Raw genomic sequence first — 10656 nt, 5'->3', positions numbered from 1 at the left:
TCGCCCCGACTGCTCGATCCAGCCTGAAATATATAATTTATAATTCATGGTACACTGTACCGGCCCGAATGGGGCGGTACAAAACGTACCATTCCATATTAGTTCAGTATCGGTATCTGATACGGTGGCACACCGATACTCGGTGCATCAAAAAAATCTCGTACCATACCGTACCGACGTTGTGCTAATGTGGCACCAATATGGGGTCCAGTACCGAGACGAAAAATCTTGATTTATATAGATTAGAATTTACATAATTTTGTATAATAAAATTTATGTAATGTCCTGCATATTTTCATATTAAAAATAAAAGAAAAGTGGGGGACCAGAATCCCAATCTCTCGTTCCCCTCATTTGGCCAACCTCCATCCTCTCTTTGCACGAGTGTGCGACAGAGACTGCCACCACCTCCCTACTCTCTCTCTCCTGCCACCACCCACACCTTACCATGCACATGGTCAAGCAATAACCCCCTTCACATCTCTCTCTACTCCCTACAGACTCGATCTCTCCCCCTCACCGCCACAACCTAACTTGAATCCTCCCGCTCTCTATCTCTCTACCCTCTGCCCAGTCCCCTCGCCTGCCATCCACCCCACTTCTCCCCCCCCCCCACCCCCACCCCACCCCTCTCTCAAGAACGAGCATCAAAGGGATTACCATGCCTTACTCTAATCAGGTTGAGCCAATTCAGTCTCATGCTTGGATTTTAAGCTAGGTTGGGCTCAGGCTTCGCTCTGAGCTGTTGATCCTTAGCTTAGGCCTGCCCAACTCAATCCTTAGGTCTAGATTATACCTATTTTTTTTATGTTTTTCTTGCATTTATTAGATTTTGTGCTGCATTAACCTCAAGGTGCCTGCCTAGTGCGAAGGCTACTCGCTAGCTACTTGTCTACCAACTTTAAAAACACATTTGGTATTTTTTAATTGATTTCCACACGAAGAAAATAGAAGCCAAGCAAGTCACCAAAGGGTTGAGTATTAGCTTCTCTTAACAGTGTTCCTGGCTTCCAAAACCAGAAAAACGAACACATGTATTGCTTGTGCTGAATTCTAGTAATAATATTATAATTATGCAAGTTCAGAAAAAACAGAATATATAGTTTATTTAAGAAAATTAAAATAAAAAGAGGAAGACATAGAAAAAATAATTTAAAAAAAAAGGAAATCTGGATATGACATGTACCTACTCAGACCCAAATTCAAAGGACCCATGTGTTAGACAATGGCCCATGTTATTTTCTTTTAGGGTCAAGTACTTGGTAGCACGAATTTTTCTTTTAGGGTAGTGCACCTGCTTCCAAAATCACCTTGGAAACTTGTCTCTGAACCTGCTTCCTAACTGTATTTTTATTCTTTAAGAGACCCACTTCACTTGCTTCTGGTAACTAAGCTCGCGTATGGATGATTTGATGCAACAAACAAGGTCTAGAAAGTTTGAGTCTAGCTTGTGGGCCTTGTGGCTTAGATTGAAAGGAGAGCAAGCACGACCAAACCCATAAAGTAATCAGTCAGATTGCAGTCCCAAACTTAGGCCCATTGCCAGTTTGAATCAGATCTTGGTCAAGCCACCATAGACTTGATCGAACTCACTTGCAACCATATGCATGACTATGATATACTAATTACAGTTAACACAAAGAAAGTTTAAGTGGCATTATTACTTTCCACGATTAAAACAAGGTAAGGTTGGGCTAGATCTAATGTTGTCAAGTCAATCTCCACCCTTTTTGATTAAATATTAGATCTCATTGGCATATTTATAATGTCTGTTCGTAGTATTAAACGTTACTCAAGGTAGCTTGTATTAAAAGGAGCAATTTTATAGTGCTCCCAGTCTAAAGTTAAAAAAAAAAAATACCTAAAACAAAAAAAAAATCATGTTTATAATTGGACTACTAGTGTACGAAAGATTGTTTTTAGAAACACAGTAGGGTTGCCACATGTGGAATTTAATCCCAAAACCTCTCCCATGGGTTGCCATTACATGATTGTATCAATTTTTGGCTCAATAAATAAATACCCAACTTGATATCCAAAATCTGTATATCAGCCCGCACATCATGCATGTATTATACGTGACCAACTTCAAACCGAATCTAATTATCCGTGATATGGCTCTAAACCTAGCCCCTAAGCTTCTAGCCCAACATATACATATCCTGGATAAACATAAGAACATGTTGGGGCTTGGGTTGGAAAATAACAGCTTGATTCCAAATCAAGTTGGACCATATTTAAACACTTGGGCAACCTGAAGCAAACCTAATCTGATGCGATAGGGCTCCCCCTAACACAACCCAACCTACATTTAGACCATTTTCTAGTCTTCTAACCTCTTGACCTAAAATTAAAGGCCACATTCATAGAATATATGCATTTCCTTTTGAACCCAACCATGGTATCTAGTAGAAAATGACCTAAAACAGCTAATTGTATTTGGGTTCAAAATTTGAGACTTTGGCTTAAACTTTGTTGACTATGTTAATATCAGAAAAGACTGGTTGGATCTAACCATAATAATCTTAAGTTGATCCCCCAGTAAGGAGAGGTTCTGGTTTGAGTAGGAGAAAGGATGATTTTCTCCTATTTGTGTCTTTTTATTTGAATTTTCAAAAGCTAGTATTGAGCAAAGGGCAGATGTGAGACTCAAAGGAATGACATTTCTTCTCCTATTTTCTTTGCCTTTTCTCTGAATTTTGAGACAACAAGGCTTCTCCTTCCTATCCATTTAAGTATTGAAATAAGTCAGATTTAGGATGATTTCCTTGACCCATTTGAGGAAATGTTGAGGAACTTTTTAGACAACAACAAGATGTTTGTATGGTTTGATTCTTTACGTTTAAGATATAAAAAGGCAGCCTAGTGCCCAAGGTTCCCACCACTGCAGCGTCTAGGAGGGTCAAATGTACACAATCTTATCCCCACATGCGGAGAGGTTGTTTCTATATTTTGAACTCCTGACACCCAAGTAACAATGGAGCAACCTTATCGTTACGCCAAGGCTCGCCCTCTTGGTGAAGATATGCATTCTACGTTTATATGTGAATCCAATAGGACTCAAGTTAGTAAGAAAAGCCAGACACATTGCTTAAAAGAGGCTTTAATTCAACTAGGAGTCCAGTTTTCTGGTTTAAAGAAAAAATAAATGAAAGAAGAGACAAGCGCTCTCCCTCTCTTACACACATGTTTCTACTCTTATTCATTCTCTAATTTTCAACTGCTGTTTCATTTCTACATATCAGATCAGTAGAGATCTGATTGAAATTAAGCTTCTACAGCCTTGTATGAAGCATTCTAGGTAATCCAATAGCCAATTCGAAAATCTAATTCATTTAACACAATATAAATTAAAAGAAAACCTTCACACTTGTAATCTCAGAAATCTGAAAAAATTATGCAAAGTCTAATGTAACCCGTTAAATTCCAGTTCAATGTCAACTGAGCTACAGCTAAAAGACACTGTTTCAGGATACTGAACATCCAGATTTGGATAACTTTTCATCATGATCTCCTAATACTCCAATTCCCTTGCATGTGTCACCCACCGAAGAGGGATTTCATCAACTGGACATGGTTAGGCAAGTTTGACCATGTGTTGTCATGTTTGGTCGCTGCAGACCAATCCAAGGATCGAAATTTGTCGGTAGGCTCCTGCCTATTGGCCTAAGTGATACGGATGCCGAGGATCAGCCTTTGATTAGTTTTTGAATCATTAAGGTGTCTTTCATTAGTTATTTATTAGTTTCACTGTAACTCTGAAACCAACAATAGTTAAAACTAGCCTTAACTGAAACCATAACTTCTTTGTTTTGGATTTGAAGTTTCAGACAGAACTTCTAATATTAATTCGTATTACCTCAAACCCTACCCACTCGTCGGGTAAATGACCAACAAAGCATACAACAGGCGGCATGTTTAGGCTATAATCTTCTAGCAATGTACCGCAAAATAAAGTGTAAATATTGTTTGTACCACAGTCCATCACTGAACAAACTCATTCAAGAATAAGGAACCCCCATCATCAACATCTATGTTGCAGTGAAGCCCATAACAACAAGCTTAGAGTTCTGCATAGTCGGTACAATTATGTTGCTAATTGTTCCCATCTCTCTCTGGGTGCTGGGTCGAGGGGTTAGGGTCCATCTGTTGGTCGTACTTAGAGATCACAGTGTCACTGAGGTCATCTCATTCTTCAACTTCACCAACATTTTCTTCTCTCACTTCCATTATCTTCATATTCCCCTAACAGCAAAAAGGATGATCACTACCAGTATTTCCCACCTCTCCACATTTGAAACATGTAAACAAGTTCATCTAGACCCGTCTTTTAAAGATTTAGTCGACTGTCCTAACTGGTGCTACAACCAACCATAGAGGAGATCAGCACATGTTAAATTTCTTTCCTCAGCTTCTTTTCAATCTCCAAGGCCACCTTGCGTGCCATCTCTATCGTCCAAAGACTAAAATTAGACATATTATCCTGAATCCTAAATCATAGTCCTAAGGCCTGCTTTATACTTTGTCCTAACAGTTCTTCAACTTCATAAACTCTGATTCATGTTGACAATTCTAAGAACTGCTCTGTTTGTTCCTTACTCCCCTCTGATGAAACCAGCAGAACCTGACAGTCAAGCTCTTTTGATAGCCCATGGGGAAAATCTTCCTTTCAACAGAGTTTTCACCTCATCCTAGATACCATTGCACTGTCACCATTTCTCCATTTCAGTTCTTGAACCCAACTCCACCACATGTTTCACGTTACGCCCTAAGATTTCAACTTATACAAATCCCAAAATTTGACTACCTAATTAATCAAAACTAACAATAATATTGAACAACCCTTTAAAAAAAGCATATAATCAAGTAAAACATAAGAAAGCTACATTTAAAACCATAAATATTAAATAGAATTCTATTAAAAAAATTATGAACATATCCTAGTTGACATAAAATTATATGCTAAAAATACAAGCAAGATTGAAACTACCATTTTTCTAATGTTGCTTCAAAAATCACTAGGTCCAATGACTTCAGAACATTGTGGCCTCTTTCTTGGAAAAGCTCCCCCATGTCCCTTACAAATTACTCTAAAGACATTATATATAGATGAAATAAGTTACACAGCTCAGCGACTAACTTCTACCATAGTCAAAAGCAAGGTACGTCGTCTCGGTGCCGGACCCCATACCAGTGCCACACTAGCACAATGTCGGTACATTGCGGTATGAAATTTTTTTGGCATATCGAGTGTCGGTACGCTACCCATACCAGGTGCCGGTACCGAACCAGTATAGTACGGTACGCCCTGTACCACTCAGTTCGGGCCGGTACAGCATACCATGGTCAAAAGAATTCAAGTTTCCATTGAAAAACAATTGACTTTTCAAGTGCAAATTCACTAAAACAAAATCAAAATTTTCCCTAAAGAACAAGACACTATAAAACGGTGAAAATACATAATCTTATGGAGAGCTGAACATAAAAGAATAATTGTTAAAAATTTCAAGTGAAGGTTCTGCAAAAAAATTCAATAATGAAAATACAAAAACTTTGAAATCTTCGAATCAAGAATAAATCACTATAAAAACAACCAAAGCACATTTCATATTTCTAAAAAGCTACGATAGTTCCCATAATTTCACATCTTCTTACAAAGGTTAACTTAGACCCTAAAGGTCGCTCATATCCTCATTGCTAATGTAAGAATACTTATACCCAAGGTTCGCGGTACCGATGGTACCGACGTACCGGTCGGCTCCGGTAACGGTACGGTACCGGTGCCGAACCGAGCCGAACCGATACCGTACCGATGGGGCACATTCGGCCTGGTTTCGACCCCATAGTCGTTTTTTTTTTTTTGAGTTCTTTCACTTTTGGATTTTTTTTGATGTTTTTATGTTTAGGTTTAAGGTTAAAAGTAGATGATGCAACTTATTACTTCCAAATGATTCAAATAATGAGATGAAGAACATAAAATATTTTCAAATTAAGATACAATCAATTACATACATTTAAAGCACTCTCGAATATCTAAAATCGGGTTGAGTGGCACTTTGAAAAGTGCCCCAGTATGGCACTTTTGAAAGTGCCAGCCTCTGGCCAGCGCTATGGCATTTTCAAAGTGCCACAGCGCTGGCACTATTTTTCAGAAGCGAACCGGTGCGAACCGGCTCGGTTCGCACCGGTTCGAGCTCATACCGGTGCGAACCGAGCGGTTCGCACCGGTTCACACATGTACCGGTGCGAACCGAGCCGGTTCGCACCGGTACGAGGCTCAAACCAAACGATTCCGACCCATATTGGGTCGGAACCGTTTTATACCCCTGTACCGGACCGGTGCGGCTCGGTACCGGTCTGGTACGGGATGAACCGATCGATACAGGTCGGTTCAGCAGACCTTGCTTATACCCTTACCAATAATTTGGATAAGGCCCACTACCCTTGTTGGTAATGTAGATGAGGCCACTCATATTCTCAAGGTCCACTCATACTACTTTGCCAAGGGTCCAAGTATATCAACATTAACAAGATCTGCTAAACCGGTACCGGCAGGCGTACCAGTCGCCTACCGGACCGGTTCGAGACCGGTTCATACCGGAACCGGTTCGAGACCGGTTCATACCGGAACCGGTCCGGTACGAATCGGACTTCTGTTTTAATTTTTTTTTGGGACACTTGCTCTGACACCACAGCCCGCGCGCTGTGGTTTAAAATCCACAGCGTGCGCGCTATGATTAAAAAAAAATGGCACCGATACTGGCCGGTACGCAGCCGGTACGTATGCGTACCGGTCGGTACCGACCCGAGACATCCTGGAATTGATTTCCACGTTGTCTAGATATCGGTTCCAGGCCGAACCGGTCTGATACGGCCCGAACCGGCCGGTACGGACTAGTTCGGCAGACCATGATCATTAATAACTCAAATGAGGCCACATAAACCACCTAGTCAGAAGTCCACAAATATTCTTATTGATAATTCAAATGAAGCCACTCAATACCACCTAGCTGGGTTTCAAATTGTAATTTATAATTTTTCATAATTTTCAGATATAACAGGTTCTCACAAGCTCCATATGGAACAATTATTAAAAATCTCCGAAGGAAACAAACACTCCATTTCAAGACAGATGTTTACAAGACTCCCATAAAGATATGATTCAAGTCAAAGTTTAGCATAACGATTCAAAAACTCCCATGATTTCATGATTTTCAATTAGAAATCTGAAATATCTTAGGAACCAACTTAAGTCTAGATTGCCAATATAAAAGAGTTAAGGGTTTGGCAATTAACTATAAATTTCAGAACAACTTTAAAACAAATACCCATTATAGAGAAGACAAACTTTGAAAATGACCAAAGGTTTAGAACTTCAAAATAGCACACAAAATGATATGTCTACAAGATTTAAAAAAACAAATAAAACTTACTTCCAAAGCACATGGAAAAATTACTTGCAAAAAAAACCATATATTGTCAAAAGAATATTAAGTTTTCGAATTTCAGACAACAATTAAACTTGAATGTGGTAAAGACAAAAATGGAGCAAATCGTAATATCTTAAATTTTAAACGCAAGGAAGAGTCCCTTACAAGAGAATCACAAAGTTTGGAAGACCATAAGTTTTAGAGTATCAAAATGCATGGGCCTGAAATGACAGCATTGCTCCTCTCTCTAGCCGAGCTACCCTTCCTTTACCCATGCGCTTACCTTTCTTGCCTCTATTTATAGCAGGGTATGCTGAACCGGTCGGTTCCTACACAGCCATAGAACTCGGTTCCGACCCCAAAGAGGTCGGAACTGAGCGGCTCCTTACCCGTGGTTCGCACCAGTACAACCTGGTACCGGTGGAAACCGGTTTGATTCGAACCGGTACAAGCCCGGTACCGACACCGGGGAAGAAGAAGAGGAAGAAGAAGAAAGAAGACAAAAAAGAAGAGGAAGAAGAAGAAGAAGAGGAAAAAGAGAAAGAAGAAGAGAAGAAGCCTACCTGTCGCACCGGGCCTCGGGCCGACAAGGATCACCCGTCTTGCTTGCAGTTCTAACCCCTTCTTTGCTCGCGGGAGAAGGGGGAAAGAGAGGAGAAGAGAGGAGGAGAGAGGGGAAGAAAGGAGAGGAAGAGAGTTCAGGAAGGAGGAAGAAGGAAAGGAAAAAAAAAAGAAAAAAAAGGGCATCCGCACACAGGGCAACGCGCCCACGCGGGGTGGCTAAAACGAGGACGCGCATGGGCGCGGGTCGCGTTTTTTTTTTTTTTTACGGTTGGCTAGTTTGGTACCGCTTGCAACGGGTACCAAACCGGTACCGGTCCCCACCGGTACGTCGGTTCAGTCGGTTCTGCATACCTCGATTTATAGGCAAGATTGGTTGGTCAACCTATGTAGATCAGTAGCCCAAGTAGGTTGGTTCCTCCTAGTTCAATTAGAAAGTAGGTGGGTCCAACATATTGACTCAGCATATAAGACCTCACTTCAGCAAACAGACAACAAAAGACAGGCAGACAGACTTAATAAAGGCATTTTTTACATGAGTATCAGCAAATTTTTTAAGATATTACATGTAAATAAGGAAATGCCTCATATTTCAGTGTAATAATAATACTCAAAAAAATCAACTTCCAAGAGTACAAAAAGTTGATCTTTATTACAAATGTCAAACTTTGGGTTGGGTCAAGATTGCAAATTTTATAAGCTAAAGTATTTCTCAAATCTTCCCCAAAAGTCCAAGATATTTCATCACGTGTGGTGCCATTCAGCACTCAGCACATCAACACAATGGTTCATATTCTAGTCACATATACTTCTGCAAAGTATATGAAATACTTTAAGGTATATTCTCCATAGAAGTCTGAAACCTCCAACTTTACACCCTTTTTCAGTTGCAACAGAAGATCTTAACACCCGCCAATAGGTTTGGGGACCCATAAGATTAGTTATTAGAAACATGATTTTCAAACTCACATGGAGAGCTTGCAATCTCCATACTTCGAACCCATTGTTTTTCCATCCACAGTTGTTAAATCTCCACAATAGTGTTTCACATAATTGGTCTCACCAATATGCCATTCATGGCTCCACTATGCTGCTCCACTTGGACTGAAATATAGCAACCTGTGACTAATGAATCTGGAGAACAGTAGGATGCTGTCACTGGTACCCTTCAGCATCAACATGTTTTCCACAAATTGAGAAACCAATATGCAGCTGTTCCAAACATTGTTAGGGAAGAGTAGAAGATATTCGTTGCCTAATAGGGGAATTTGCATCCGTGTTTTCTTCAAGGAGACTCCTGATTTATTATTCTCTATGCACCTTAACAACTAATATCATCATCAAAGCTTTCTGAGAACTTTATGCATCAATATGGATCACCAAGCTAGTCATTTCTAATTTACTTTTCTTTATTTGCCTCAAACAAGTAAACAAAAAAACTGAAAGAAATAATAAACCTTTGCTTCCTGTTTTTCCATTCCATTTCACCAGCCCTCTGGTGCAACCAAGAGCAGCAAGGGATATTCATGAGTTGGCAAGACCACAGCTGCGCATGTTTGGCTATGGACAGGCTTACTTGGTGTTCAGAGGAAAGAATTAAAAGACAGGACAGAATGTATGCTCGGAATCTTCTTAAACTTCAGACTTTTAATTAAATACTTCGTAACAGGTCAAATAGTTAGTAAATTTTAGGTCTCAGCTATCCTTCTCCCTTGCATCATATCACAGATCTTCTCCTCAGAGTACTGTACACAGAACATTCATTTAGGATGTATTTGGAGCTCTGGAGGAGGAGCTGCATACAGCTCCACCTGCAGGCGAGCATCACTACAAGTGTTTGAAGGCCTATAGTTAAATTACATGTTGCCATTCGAGTTGCCAAAGGGCTGCAGATCAGGCCCGAGTTGCTGCAACTCATCCTACAGACAAATCTATCACATGACAAGATGCAGCCTTGAGTCGCTCATGCCCTGGACTTCTCAATCAAAGCTCCCTACCATGGTTTCCCAAAACATATTGAACCGGCCAGTTCCAGGCATACCGAATCGGGCCAGTCAGGAACCGGCACGGTTCAAGCTTTAAAAATGAAAATGGAGCCAGTTCACTTAAACCTCCCTTCCCCAGACCATTAAACATGGTTCGGCCCACTCGTAATTCATTTTCTCGGGGCTCGGGATACTCGAGAGTATGCCTCCCTACTTAGAAACACACACCCCCCCGGCATGCATTCTAGTAAGTCCTGCCCTCCCACCCTCTCTCCTTGGATCGGGTTAGGGTTAGGGTTTCCCTCGTCCTCCCCCTTCCTCCCACCCTCTCTCTAGGTTGGGTTAGGGTTAGAGTTTCCCTCACCCTCCCCCTTCCTCCCTGTCACCCCCCTCCCCTCTCTCAGGGCCAAGTTAGGGTTAGGGTTGCCCTCATCCTCCCACTTCATCCCTCCCTCCAAGGTTTGCCATACGGATTGGTACCGTATCATATCGGGCATACTATACCGAATTGGTATGCAATCTTATATCATACCGACACTCGATACGCCTCGCCATTTCATATTGTACCGTGCACTAACACTATAAGAATATGGTCCCGGTACGGAGTCCAGTACCAAGACAGCGAACCTTGCCTCCCTCCCTCTCCCTCTCTCTCTTATCTCCTTTTCGCCCTCTTTGGC

Source organism: Phoenix dactylifera, chromosome 6 (genome assembly GCF_051530095.1).
Source record: "Phoenix dactylifera cultivar Ajwa chromosome 6, Ajwa_hap1_PhDact_Kaust_v1.1, whole genome shotgun sequence".
Taxonomy (NCBI): Eukaryota; Viridiplantae; Streptophyta; class Magnoliopsida; order Arecales; family Arecaceae; genus Phoenix; species Phoenix dactylifera.
Note: the sequence above shows the minus strand (reverse complement) of the source record.